Source organism: Triticum aestivum, chromosome 6B (genome assembly GCF_018294505.1).
Source record: "Triticum aestivum cultivar Chinese Spring chromosome 6B, IWGSC CS RefSeq v2.1, whole genome shotgun sequence".
Classification (NCBI taxonomy): Eukaryota; Viridiplantae; Streptophyta; class Magnoliopsida; order Poales; family Poaceae; genus Triticum; species Triticum aestivum.
Window position 1 is genome coordinate 400213969 of NC_057810.1, and position 13873 is coordinate 400227841.

The 13873-nt window shown below is 40.4% G+C and overlaps 1 long non-coding RNA gene across 18 annotated transcripts; it reads left to right on the plus strand.

The window, feature by feature from the left end:
* Window positions 1-271: 271 nt before the first annotated feature.
* LOC123137268 (uncharacterized) lies at window positions 272-9819 on the plus strand. 18 transcript variants are annotated; one of them, XR_006468011.1, is made up of 14 exons: window positions 272-375; window positions 449-579; window positions 674-712; window positions 876-962; window positions 1159-1263; window positions 2599-2710; window positions 4222-4273; window positions 4840-4990; window positions 5314-5425; window positions 5832-5898; window positions 5971-6020; window positions 6098-6158; window positions 8653-8737; window positions 9519-9819. It is a non-coding gene; the product is annotated as an uncharacterized lncRNA (long non-coding RNA). The 18 variants fall into 18 exon arrangements; XR_006468013.1 differs by lacking the exon at window positions 674-712 and having other exon boundaries at window positions 449-615; XR_006468006.1 differs by having other exon boundaries at window positions 674-962.
* The last annotated feature ends 4054 nt before the right edge of the window (window positions 9820-13873 follow it).

The following is a 13873-nucleotide window of genomic DNA, read 5'->3' on the forward strand; positions in this document are numbered from 1 at the left end:
TTGCTGCTGCTGCTTGGTTGCTGCTGCCTTTTATCTTATATGCTCTAAGACTATATTGTGCATTTATGCTTGTTGTGTGAACCACTGAACCTTGTCCTTATGTGTTATTTGGCTATTTGTTGTGGTTTGTGAACCACTGAACCTCAAACTTATATGCTATTTTAGATTTTCAGTTGCCTATATGCTATATTTCCTATTTTCTTGTGCATATTATTCAAAAGCAGCCAAATTCTGGCCAATTTTAAAAAAACGCTTAATCCCGGTTAAGCTGCGCTTAAGCGGCAATTGCTCTAGGCTGTGGCCTTCCGCACCGCTTACGCTTACCGCTTTCTCAAACATTGATGGTGGGGTGCGGCTGCGACGGAGATGAAGGAGGTTCGCCGCCTGTCTTTGTCTCCTTGCTGCGTCCTTTGTTGTCGATCATCCCCTCTCCCTTCGCCCCTAGCAGCGCAATAGTCGGGGACAAGGGGAAGGAGCAGGTTGACCCGACTCCATCTCTCTGCACGAGGACTAGAGGAGCAGGTGGCGAGGGAAGCCGACACGGCCAGCGGCGGCCCTGCACAGGGACATCCGCCTCCGGTTTTCCGTCCCGTCTCCCGATCCCCTTCCGTTTAAGTGTGTTCTTTTTCCTCTTGGCCCGATCTGCTCACATGTTTGGGGTTTCGTGTTGTAGGGATAAGATCTGGTGCGGGAGGTGTGGTATACTGCATAGGTGTATAATCTTGGCTATGATCTATGCTGGTGATTTGGCTATCGACTGCTAAATCTACGAATCATCTGAAAATGTTGAACTTGTTGTCCTGCTGTGTGGACATGTTTTGATTATGCTTTTAAATACTATGCTTTGCTGATTCAGTGCTATTTATGTGGTGTAGGAGGATGTTGATGTTAAAGCATTTGGTTTTGATGGATCATATTATTGGTTCTCTGTTCAACTGAAGATGTCTTCAGATAGGACTAAGGTTTGAATATTCATGTGTTATTTTTTGCATGTTGTAGTTTCTTGTTCTTCTATGAACTATAAGGCCAATATAGATTTCTCAATGTATCATTTTGGGATTATTTGACTGCTGACCAATATTGTCATGCTGATCATTTCTCATGTCTTTGCAATTGGTCTTTGTTTTGATTTCGTTGTGTGGCTATGCTTCGATTCAGGTGAGTTGAGTTGTGGCTTGGTTGGATATGTTGATGCTGTTTGAGACGCCCGCTGGATTCACCCTTTTCAAGGTTCTGAACAAGGGCAAGCTCGACAAGGTCGAGGTGAGTGCTGGCCACAACCTCAGCTCTTGGTTTGGTTTGGATTACTCGTGTTTTTTATTTCGACGGCAAAATAACTTCTCTTTTCAAAATACTTAGTCGTGATCTATCTATCACATTATAATTGAGTAAGTCCGAAAAAGCCCTTTATTTGGATGAGTAAGAATCCGTGGTGTGCTCCTGAGCTATGTGTCCCTTTTCCAAATATTAGAAAGAAAAAAACTTCTGAACAGCAAGGAACACTCCACAACGAAACTCACTTAAACAGGCTGATAGATGATACCCGTTCTTGAGCCTATTTGCTCAAAATAGTGCGAGGCTAAATGATTCAGACACATGCCAACCATCTTTCTCACCTCGGCATTTCGTTACACTTGATTACTGATTCGTCAAGGAGTTGTTCCATGTTCGCCTATTTCCCCAAACTGTATGTATGCATTGCTCGCAAAGGAAACCAATTTAAACCCTCTTCAAAAAAATATGGACTGTCATAAGGTTAAAAAAATGCATGTGTTATCCTGTAAGCACATGAGTTGAAAGGCAAAATGAAATGTCATTCAGTAGTGGATAATTTTACCTTGTTAGCCTAGACAACACTACAGGTAGTACGCAGTTGCCGACCTATATATCCCAGGACAGGGAATATAGATAGCTCCTGACCTTGCCAGAGGGTAAGTAGTTCATTTGGTTATTCTGTTTTGCATCATTTGTTGGGACTGATGATCGGTACTTGTTGTCCAAATGATTGGTACTTGTTGTCTAAATGCAGTACACACACATTGTAGCAATAAGTTGTTAACTGTCCCTTTACATTCAGTTGGATCTTTGATAAATCAAGAAGTTGACACTTGTCAGTAAGTTCAGTATATCATCTTCTGTTTTGACATAATATATCATGGTCAAAGAATACAAATCTTTCGCAAATAGAAAAAGCATACAAATATTAATTCTCAGTAAAAAAGATGAAGTGTTCAGATTTATTAATGCTTTCACTTCACTTGTCATGCTGTTATGAACTATATTTTTTTGCATAATTGTTATATCAGAATCGAATTGACCCATCCGATGCTCGACTGTATCTTAGCATGCTTATCGAGTACATTCCTTATGTCATTTTTACAGATAAATTCATTTGTTTCAAGTATCGCTTTTTTCCATATCAACATGAAGAGTTGTCATATATTGGCCTGCTAAATTTATCGGGTGCCAAGTTCACTTCCGTATTCTTAATTCTGTTTCTTCTGATTTTGGTGTTGGTGTTTGTGTTGTTACTGAAAATATGCTCATATTTATTTGAAATATGTGTATGCCATTAACTGATGTCATCATGTTTTCCAGGGGTATATGGACCACAAATGATGTGATATACTTCGTTATTTCAACATGAGTACGGCTCAGCAGGAAGGTCAACCGTGGGGAGGCGCAACATAGCGCGGCCTCAGCCAATTAGGTGTCCTCTCTCTTTGCCCATTGCTTCTACAAAACTCTGATTTTGTTTGGCTTATGAAGGCACATTCATCCTGCAAGTACAATCATGATTAAGAGTTTGAACGCCCTTGCACATCGGTTTACTTTCTTACATTGATTGGTGTGTCTTATGCCTTATATAATACGCCTTCTCACATAATAGTTTGGTAAAGAAAGAGTGAACTCACTCTTGAATTTTGCACTAATTATATACTTATTTCACTATTAATAATTTGTATTTGCTATATCTTCTCTCATGAGTTCGTCAAGTTCCTTTCTCAACATGCTTAGATGCTTTTCTGTCGGAAATTTTGTGCAACATCAGAAGTAATGGTTGATCGGTTTAGCCTTTGTATCGGTTACATATGTATATATGTCATTGGCCTAGCTAACATTGTGTGTCAGTAATTTATGCTTTCTTTCTTTGGAATAATTATGCCTAGCTGGAAATAGAGCGGAGTCAGGTACATGCCTGTTACTACTCTTTTTGCGGTCTAAACTGTTCCTTAAACTAAACCAGTAACCTGACGGTATTTTGTGTTTAACTAGTATCATTCTTATCACAGTGAGTACTATATTATTCAGTTAACATCTGCAGGTGTGCCCTCTCCCTGCGCGCCGCGTGCATGTCGCCATTTGCAGGAGTGTGGGGCAAGCCATGTCCTCGAAAGCCCAATCCCCTCGCCCGCACACCGCACGCCACACCCCTCCCTCGCTCCCTCCTCGAACCCTCTTCCTCGCCAGCCGCCATGAAACCACCAACCCTAGCCTCCCCATCTCCCTTGCGTATGACCATGATGGCGGCTGGGTCGGCCAGAGGCAGAAGGCCATGGTGATTCCGATGTCTGCATGCGGAAGTAGCAGCGGTTCATGGAGCGGAGCGAGTCCACCTCCCGTCGTTCTAGCCACAGCCTCTGCGCCGCCTCCGCTTCCTCCTCCTATTCGTAGGAGCTTCAATGAGGTTGCTCACCAATGAGCTGGAAGGTTTTTTGTCCTGGGTACCTGCAACTCACTTTGTTAATTACGACAACACCATTTCATATTTAAATTTAATACTCCCTCCCTTCTTTAAAAGAAGGCATGTCAGTTTTGGTCAAAGTCAAACAATGTAAAGTTTGACCAAGTTAATCCAACAAACTTGTGTGTCTTCTTTCCTAGCATGGAGGGAGTACTTAGTTTGATTACTACATCTACAGTTTATTTTTGCTTCTACTTCTACTTCTACTGTATTTCTGTACTTAAATTCAAATTATTTCTGCACCTACTTTATTTCTACTTCTAGCCCGCCCTGTGTTCTAATGAATTCATCTACGAGGGTGTTGTTCCTTTTTCATCCGCTGAAGGTTTTCTCACTTCTACATAGGTGCTCCATTATTTCTTTTCCTATTTAGATTTTCTGTTTTGTGAAATGGCAAACGCTAAATTCTGCAACGACACTTTCTTTAAGCATTGTGTTCGATTTTTCCTCGGGTTTTCTAAACATGAAGTGTATAGATCTGAGGATGAAGAGAAGAAGAATTTATCTAAAAGGGTGAAGAAGATCAAGGTGATTTTCCTCCCTCTTTTGAACATTTGTTCTTGCATTTTGATGCTATAATCTTGGTCCTTTTAGATACCCATTCTACTGACCATGTGGAGTTTAAACCTGCAAAAAATGGTTTTCTTAATATAAAGGAGGCATATCACGCATGAAGATATGCATGCATAATTTGTTCTTCGCAGAGTATGAAAGAGGCATATCTTAAGAAAGCTAAATAATAATAGTTGGTATAAGGTAGTATTCATGAATGAATATGGCAGCACCAATAACGACCTTTTGAGAATGGCCTTTTTACATTCTAGATTATGCAAAGAGATTGCCATGTTTTTTTTTCTTTTTTGGTTTAGTATATTCCCTTATATGTCCAGTTTGTTTTCTGAAGAACAAAATATAAATGTTCATGTTATAATGGATGGATATGAATTGATGCGATTGCCATGTCATGTAAATTAATTGCAGAGCAGATCTATATTTTTGTTGGCACTAAAAGTGAAAACGAATTTGGGACCAAAACTTTTCAAATAGCTCTGAATATAAATTGTGACCTTGTGCTGTCTGGGGTGGAGCTGCAGGGGGTGAGAGGCGGATAACAATACAAGAAGGAGCATGCCATCAAGGAGTGCAAGCAGCGGCACTCCTCCGCAATGGGGTATGGCTGCAGGGGAGGGGACGCGGCCAACGACATGAAGAAGGAGCAGGTCGTCGAGGACTACAAGTAGCAGGGTAAGATGTGCATATTTTTTATTTTTTTTCCCCGCAAAAAAAAAGATGTGCATATTTTTAAACGATCTTGACTATTTTGCAACATGTATTGCATTTCCAGGGATGATCCTTTTGCTTATTTATTATTCCCTCCGTTCCTAAATATAAGTCTTTTTAGAGATTACACTATGGAATACATACAGAGCAAAATGATTGAGTCCACACTCTAAAAATGTCTATATACATCTGTATGTAGTTTGCAATGGAATCTCTAAAAAGACTTACATTTAGGAATAGAGGGAGTATTTGCTATGTTCTCTGAAGATTATTTTTGGCCCATACAGTTTCCTTTGACTAGAAGTCTGAAAGTGAAGATAGGGCATATTGTTTTGGTTCTGAGTGGCCGGAGATATTGTGGCTTGATGTCCCTAGAGCAGTCAGACCCTTCCAAGATAGGTGAGCCTGGTTTCTTCTGAACTCTTGCACCACAGTACATGAAGAGGAATATGTCTGCCTATCAGCACCATTTCTTGAGGATGATTGTTGTTTCCCCTTTATTTTGTCACACCTTTCATGTGCTGGAGTTTTTCTAGGTAACTTTACATACTAGGCATCAGTGCACTTTTAGATAGTACATTAGCCCCGATGATGCTATCTTTAATATCTATTTTTGCGCTTTTCAAATTTTCTACTATGCTATTTATCATGTTCAGGGATTATGACTTTACACATGTAATGCTAATTTGAAAACTTCCCTTGATTTGTTCCTCAAATGTTCGGAGAGAGTGTTGCGTACTAGGAAACCCCTTGGATAGTTAAGTTGTTGTCTCAGCTGATTAATATGAAGTTATATTTCCAGCAGAAGATCTTTGGGATTGACGTTCTGATGAGAAAGTAGCATACAGATGGATGGATATGAACTATTCAGTGTAGGTTCAAACAATTCATTCATTCATTGCAGGTTCAGCATGTCTCATTATGTCTTTTTGCTTCATATTCAGGGTCGAACTGCGCTATATTTCGTTCATTGAGGCGAGGGTGATTCCAGTAGGTGAGGTGCATTTTAGACATTCGGATGTCTTGCTATGTTCAGGTGGTACCATGTCTAAAGTATGATTTCCCTTGCAGATTTTGCTTGGCGTACTCGTCTTTTTTATTGAAGTTGGGTGTCCGTCTTCTCTGCGGCAAGGTGAGCTTATCCCATTTACTTTGTTCAATCCAGAGTCAAGATTCATATCCCCTTCACTGTCATTTCATTTGTGAGAATTTATTCCATTGATCCATGTTGTCGGCATCCTGACAATTTATCTTTTTCTGCTGATCACAATTGCTTCTGAACACACCGGCCCATCTCATTGAGGAAATTCCCCTGCTTTGCTTAACTAAAATTAATGTGAAATATGTTTCTACCAAAACAAATTACAATTTATTCTTTTTAGTTTCTACTAATTTTCACTGAAATATTGGGGCCCGGGTAGTTCAGTTCAATTCCCGGTGGATATGGCACACACATGTATCATCGCTGTTATCGTAATTGATACCAACACCTTGACTGAATCACATAGAGTAGACTGCCCTGATAATTCTTGCACAGCTAAGCTATCTGTAACATAGAATAGACTGTGAGCACGCCCTCGGGACCTGTCTAAATAATTCATGTACACATGGACGCTGGGTATGTTTGTAATCGCCCAAGAAATTAGCAGCTGGAGATTATTTGTTGGAAAATTTAACGGTGTTTCCTTACCATCAGCTGCTATTTCAGTAGTTCTAAAATGTTCTGCAAGATAATGTATAATGAATACGTAGCTATGTTCATGTATGTATATCGTTGCATAATAATGTTTTGTATGGCAAAGGTTCATATGGTTGGAAGGGAAATTAGTAGCTGCACCTTGGTACCTGCAAATAATTTGTTTTACAGTGTCCCTTGATGGTTCTCCACTTCAGACACTAAAGATACCGATGGTGCTTTGTTTAGTATCTGGGGAGTCAGATTGTGGATTACATGTAGTGGGGAAGTAGGGAGGGGGACGAGGAAGAGGACACCGTCGGTGGCGTGCTATATCTCACTAGGCGACAATGTCGGGTTGAGGTGGTTTGATAATCCTGGGTTGTTCCTCTTTTTCCTACATTTTTTTCCAGGAAATGACTTTATTTGGAAAATGGCAATATCATTTACAAGTATACATGAAACAAGCTATTTTTCCTACACCTCTTTGGTTTGTGTAATGGTGCTCTTGGTTGAGTGTGCTGACGAAAGAGATTCCATGCTACAGGCTAGGTAGCTTCTCAGTAACTCTTCGTGATTTACTTGTAATGTTATACTTTGCAAAATTGTTCCTTGCAATCCTAAAATGGTTTCTCAAAACATGGGAAAATTTACATTCTAAAAATTGTAGGCACACTGAGTGAAGCATATATATAAATTCTATTATAACAGAGGTCAGGTATATATATATATATATGCAAATTGTTATAATATGATTTTATTAGAATAGAGGTCAGGTACTGCCATGACGTAAGGAGGGTGTGACACCAAGTTTTATATATATTGTGATTTTAGTTTTCATCAATGTCGCTATTATTATTATTATCTCTTTATAGCTTCATATAAAATCAGTACTGACATGGTCATTTTACAGTGTAAAAATGGTAGGTGTTAGAATCATAACCTGTGACCGAGTGCCTTAAGAAGTTCTTTTCATTATTGTTAATTAATATAATTTTTAGTATCTAGGGAGTCAGATTGTGGATTACATGTAGTGGGGAAGTAGGGAGGGGGACGAGGAAGAGGACACCGTCGGTGGCGTGCTATATCTCACTAGGCGACAATGTCGGGTTGAGGTGGTTTGATAATCCTGGGTTGTTCCTCTTTTTCCTACATTTTTTTTTCCAGGAAATGACTTTATTTGGAAAATGGCAATATCGTTTACAAGTATACATGAAACAAGCTATTTTTCCTACACCTCTTTGGTTTGTGTAATGGTGCTCTTGGTTGAGTGTGCTGACGAAAGAGATTCCATGCTACAGGCTAGGTAGCTTCTCAGTAACTCTTCGTGATTTACTTGCAATGTTATACTTTGCAAAATTGTTCCTTGCAATCCTAAAATGGTTTCTCAAAACATGGGAAAATTTACATTCTAAAAATTGTAGGCACACTGAGTGAAGCATATATATAAATTCTATTATAACAGAGGTCAGGTATATATATATATATATATATATATATATATATATATATATATATATGCAAATTGTTATAATATGATTTTATTAGAATAGAGGTCAGGTACTGCCATGACGTAAGGAGGGTGTGACACCAAGTTTTATATATATTGTGATTTTAGTTTTCATCAATGTCGCTATTATTATTATTATCTCTTTATAGCTTCATATAAAATCAGTACTGACATGGTCATTTTACAGTGTAAAAATGGTAGGTGGTAGAATCATAACCTGTGACCGAGTGCCTTAAGAAGTTCTTTTCATTATTGTTAATTAATATAATTTTTAGGGCCAGTTTATATGCGTCGTCAAAAAATATGAGTAAAATCAGTGAATATTCTGCATTGCCTTGGTGTTTGGTGTGTCTATTGCATAATCATTTTCTTTTTAGCTTCTCTTTCCAAGCAAGGACCAGGCTGGGAACATATGTTTATAATGAAGTTCTTTCATTGCAGATCTATGCTATCGCGGCAACACAGGCCAATACACATTCAGGAAATATGTCACCAACTTCCCCAAGGCCCCGCATCGTCTACTCAGGTTAATTCTCGGTCTACAACCTCCAAAACCTGCAATTCTATTTTTAAAAATGCTTAACCGCCCATTGCTCTAAGCGTCAGCTTGTCGCTTCACTTATGCTTCATGCTTTCCTGAACATTGATTTCTATCAAACTTGTTTTTTAAGTTTTCATGCTGATTACCGATTGTGGGAGCTGAATTGTGCTCCGGTGGAAGTGTTAGAGCGTAGCATTTTTGTAAGCATAATCTATATCCATTCCTATTGGGAACATACCCATGTAGGTTTTTGTAAGAATCTTGTAGGAGCATGCTACTAGGACTTATGTAGATTGGCTATTCTAGACATTGGCATGAGAATGGTCTGCATCCTATATATGGTCTTAGTGCGTTTAAAAAAAGCGTGTGTTAAATAACTGTCAGCACAATGGTTTCTAACCAATAGAAAGTTACCCCCGTTGGTATATATGAGGCAATGTCTAATATTTTCTTAGAATAATGGTTTTATTAATTGGATGATTATCACTTTCATGATGCGCCTACTTTCAGATATGTAAAATCCAGGACTCTTATGTAATGTGCCTTCAATATCTATTCAACAGTTGAATAGCAACATCAAATCATTCTCTCGAACTTATTATATCATGCTCTCTAACTTCTTGACATTTAATTTCAATTAAACAAATCTTGTCCATAGCGAAAAATATATTTTATAGAATAATAGCCCTTTATTCTGTTTATTATCTCTAGCTACTTCTACTGTAGTCCTTGCTTAATACTGATGTTTGTCTTGTGATTGATTCAGGATATTTTGTGCCCCAAGCCCTACAGAATAATGCCCAGTCTAATTTCAGGAGTGGGCATGACAGCCTCAAACTTCTCTCTTCAATATTGAAGAAGCGACTTACTCAGATCAATGGGCATGCATTTAGAAAAATAGCTAAAGAGTACGAGATATTCCTAGAGTAAATAAAGGGCATGCTGTGCTCATAAGTTAGACAGAAGCAAAATGTTATTTATTATGCTCCCGTTGTATCCTCGGACATTTTCTTCCACCTACCAATACCCCATTATTGAATATCTACTTTCCCACCGTCGTACAGAAACTGATGTTAGTATTTGTGCATACTCTTTGTCTTAAGTGGGATTTCTTTTAAAAAAGCATGCCTCCATATTACCCAAATAACATAACAAATTATGCATCCTCAAGTATATATTTTAAGAGATGACTTTTAATTTTTCATATAAATGGGTTACAAATCGCATGGATTCAAATTGGACTCTGTCATTTGGTGCAACTAAATCTATGCATGCAGAGAAATCCGAGGTAATAGGAAGGGAGAAATCTCACCAGTTTCACAGTCACATAGTTTCACTAGGTAGTATATGGGCCTTTCAGATACCTGTGCCTCCATATGCACCAGAAGTTATTCTTTTCATGCACATGCAAAATAAAGGTTTAATAGAAACACTGCTAAAAGACCCCCCTTAGCAGGTTTATAGATGTCGTAAAAATATATTCTTTTTCATACATTAAACTCGAAATTCTTAGCGTGTGCATTTCCCATACAAATGAGTACTAGAAAAAACAAATGTGTTTACAACATGGGATGGTTTAAACTTGGGCTTTCTGCTACGAAAATAGAATGTGCATATGCATCCAGTTGTGAACAACAAACACCATTTTTTTCTGCTAAGGAAAATTATATTTATTACTACGTGTGCTTAATCACAGCTAAACCAACTAAACATAGATTTAATTCTAAATAGGGCTTTCTCCTACCAAACTAAGATGTGTATTTACATCGTTTGTCCTTACTAAAAGAAACTAACTAATGCCTTTTTTATAGCAAGCATTTTGACATCCACAACTAAACCACAATTTTACATCGTCGAGTTGTGGTTTGTATGCTTAAAAATACCTTTTTAACTGAGCTTGAAAATTCTTATGTGTAGTGAAATTGCATCTAACACTTTGTAAAGAACAAATGAAACACTTTTCAAATAACTCTTAGTCATAGACACCTTGTGCCATTTGACATGATAATCATAAGTGGTTGCTAAGGAGTTTGAATTGGTAAAGTGGTTGCATCGCTGTTTCAAGTCTGGACTATTCCTCCATGCTAAAACCTAATTTAATTTTCAAAACACTTTGTGTTTGAAATGGACATTGTGCTATATGACGTAATCGGCCATTTGTGTTACCATGCATGCCGAGTAATCCGAAATAATAGAAAGGAAAAATATCACCAGTTGAGTACACTTCTCCCGCCCAAAGGAGAAACCGAGGAAGAAAAGAAATACACATGCACGATGGATGCAGGCCCTGCTGCTTCATATTCTACTCCGGACGGGCCACACAAAGAATTGTTCCTGGATTGGGCTAGGTATCCGGACGGCCCACACAAAGAATTGTTCCTGGACTACGCTAGGTAGCATATGAGCCTTTCAAATACCCATGCCTCCATATGCACAACACATAGAGGGTTTTTCTTTTCGTGCACATGGAAAATAAAAGTTTAGTGCAAACATTGCTAAGAAAATGCATCCTGAATTGGTCTATATATATTATGCAAACTTGAATTTTTTTCAAACTTAAGTTTCTCAGCGTGGTAACTATATTTTCAACTAAAAAAATGCTTCCTTAGCTGGTCTATGCATGTTATAGAAATAAGATTTGTTTTTGCAAACTCAGATTTCTCAGCGTCATAAACATATTATCAATATAGTATGACTTAACACATAGGCTTTCTACTACCAACATCGAATATGTTCTTGCAAAATGAAACTATTTTCATCGACAACATGTCTTTAGCGGGTCTTTGCACCAATTGACGCAATGGGTCAACTAGTACTAGTAATGAAGAGCAGCAGTGGCTCGTGGGTAGCAAGTAGCAGGAGTAGCGCAGCAGCAGTACGCAGCAAGCAGTAGTTTAGCAAGGCAGCAACAGTAGCTAGCGATGCAGCGGCAGCCGATAGCAGCAGCAGAGCAGCGCACAACAACAAATGCAGCAGGGCGAGCGGGGCGCGACCACATGCGAGCGTGGGGCGCGGGCGCGCACGCTGTGCAGGGTGCGGCCTAGCGTGGACAGCGGGCCAGGAAGGCCAGGGCGGCGCGGGCGCGGCGACGCACAACGGAGTGGCGAGCGAAGCAGTGAAACGCGGTGGGCGCGGACAGGCGCACGGTCGAGCAGCTACGCGCATGGATTCGAGGAGGGGGAGAGAGGGGAATCGACGAGAGGCTCACAGCGGAGCGCAGGGGCGTGCTCGGAGGGACGCGGGATGGACCGGAGAAGCGGTAGTCGGCGATGAGGTGCGGCGGCCGTGGGCAGAGACGGTGGCGAAGGCGACCAGTTAAGGCAGCCGGACATCAGATCTGTCTGGCGGTGACGCACAACGTGGCATGACGGCACCCTCCCATGGCGTGGGAAGGCTCTAGTGCACGTAGACGATGACGGCGACGCGGTGACGGCCGAGCTCGGGCGGCTCGTGCGAGAGGGAGAAGGGAGAGGGAACGGCGCAGGGAAGGAGGGAGAAGAAGCTAGGGTTCGGGGCTGGATATCCTTCTATTACTAAATGGGCTAGTTGTATAGTGCACTCTTCTTCCGCCTTCTTTTTCTGTCTTATTTTTCTAGCATTTCTTACTATTTTCTTTTAGTATCAAACAATTTTTGGTGAACATGATAGTTGACACAAAAATAAAATGCAACACTTTGAAAAAGTACCAAAATTTGGGGGTATTTGGAAATATATAACCATTTGTTTATTTTGAAAATGTTAATTTTCGTTGTTTTTGGACCACTTATTATTTCCTAGGGATTTATCTGTGAGCCAAATGGTGTTGGATTCTACACGATACTGGTCGCTGGACTTTTTAGAACAATATGAACATTTTGTTTTTTTTCTGTTTGAAGAAATAATAATTTGAATTTATTTTAAATTTGAATTTGAATCGGTTTCAAACTAATTCGAGATTAACAACAGTAACCGAGGTGACGAGGCATCATTAGCATGGATTTACTGTAGCTTAATTATCCGGGCGTCAGAACCTCCCTCCTCCTTCGATATTTGCCATGGCAACCAGATCAGATCACTAACGCCCCCTCAACAAAAAACAAGGCAACAAACTCAAACAAAGGTGAGAAACATCTTGGATCAGGTGGTTCTCCTATCACTACAAGGTAAAATGTTATACACAGAGGTATAGCAGTAGCGTTGGTCAAAACCCGGCGCTAGCGCTACTTAGTAGTAGCGCCTGTTGCAATACCACGCTACAACCATTGTTTTAGCAGTAGCGCGTCTTCACAGAAAAGCGCTACTACTAAACTTTCCTCACTAGTGCTGGTAGACTAGGAATAGTAGTAGCGGTTCTTCCAGAAGCAAGCTACTGCTAAAAACATTGTAGCAGCGCGTTTTTGCTGTAGAACGCTACTGCTATGAAAAAGAAAATAAATAGAAAAATAAGTAAAAAAGTAAATGAAAATGAAAGAAATAGAAAAAGGAGAAATGAAAAAAAAAAGAAAATGTAAAGAAAACAAAAGAAAAAGAAAAATAAAACAGAAAGGGATAGCTGTAGCGCGTTTCTCTGGAACACGCTATAGCTATCTTAGCTATAGCGCGTTTCGGCAAAACGCGCTACTGCTAGTTTGACTCAAATCCCGGCAGCCCGGGCTCAAAATTTCGCTAAGTCCTCCCCCCCCCTCTCTACTCCCCACCTGTCCCCAACTGCTTCATCGCCGCCGTCGCCCTGCCACCTTCGACCACACCGCCACCGCCCGAGGCTGCCTTCGACCACACCGCTGCCGCCCGCCGCCTTCGACCACACCGCTGCCGCCCGAGGCCGCCCCCTCGACCTCACAGCCGCCGCCCGAGGCCGTCGTTGACCTCACCGTCGCCTCCCTCGAGCTCACCGCCGCCGCCCTCGACCTCACCGCCGTCGCCCAAGCCAGAGCCTGCCCTCGCCGCCGACCGTAAGGCTCTGCCTCTCCTGTCCCCTACCCTCCTCTCTCTCTCTGCTAGGGCAATTATATATATGTTGATACTGTGTTGATGTTCATATGAACCCTAGGTGTTCATATGAACCCTAGATCTTTTTAGGGCAGTAGGCATTTTATAGCATTTAGGAAAACTGATTAGCAATTTTTTTAGGAAATTAGCTAG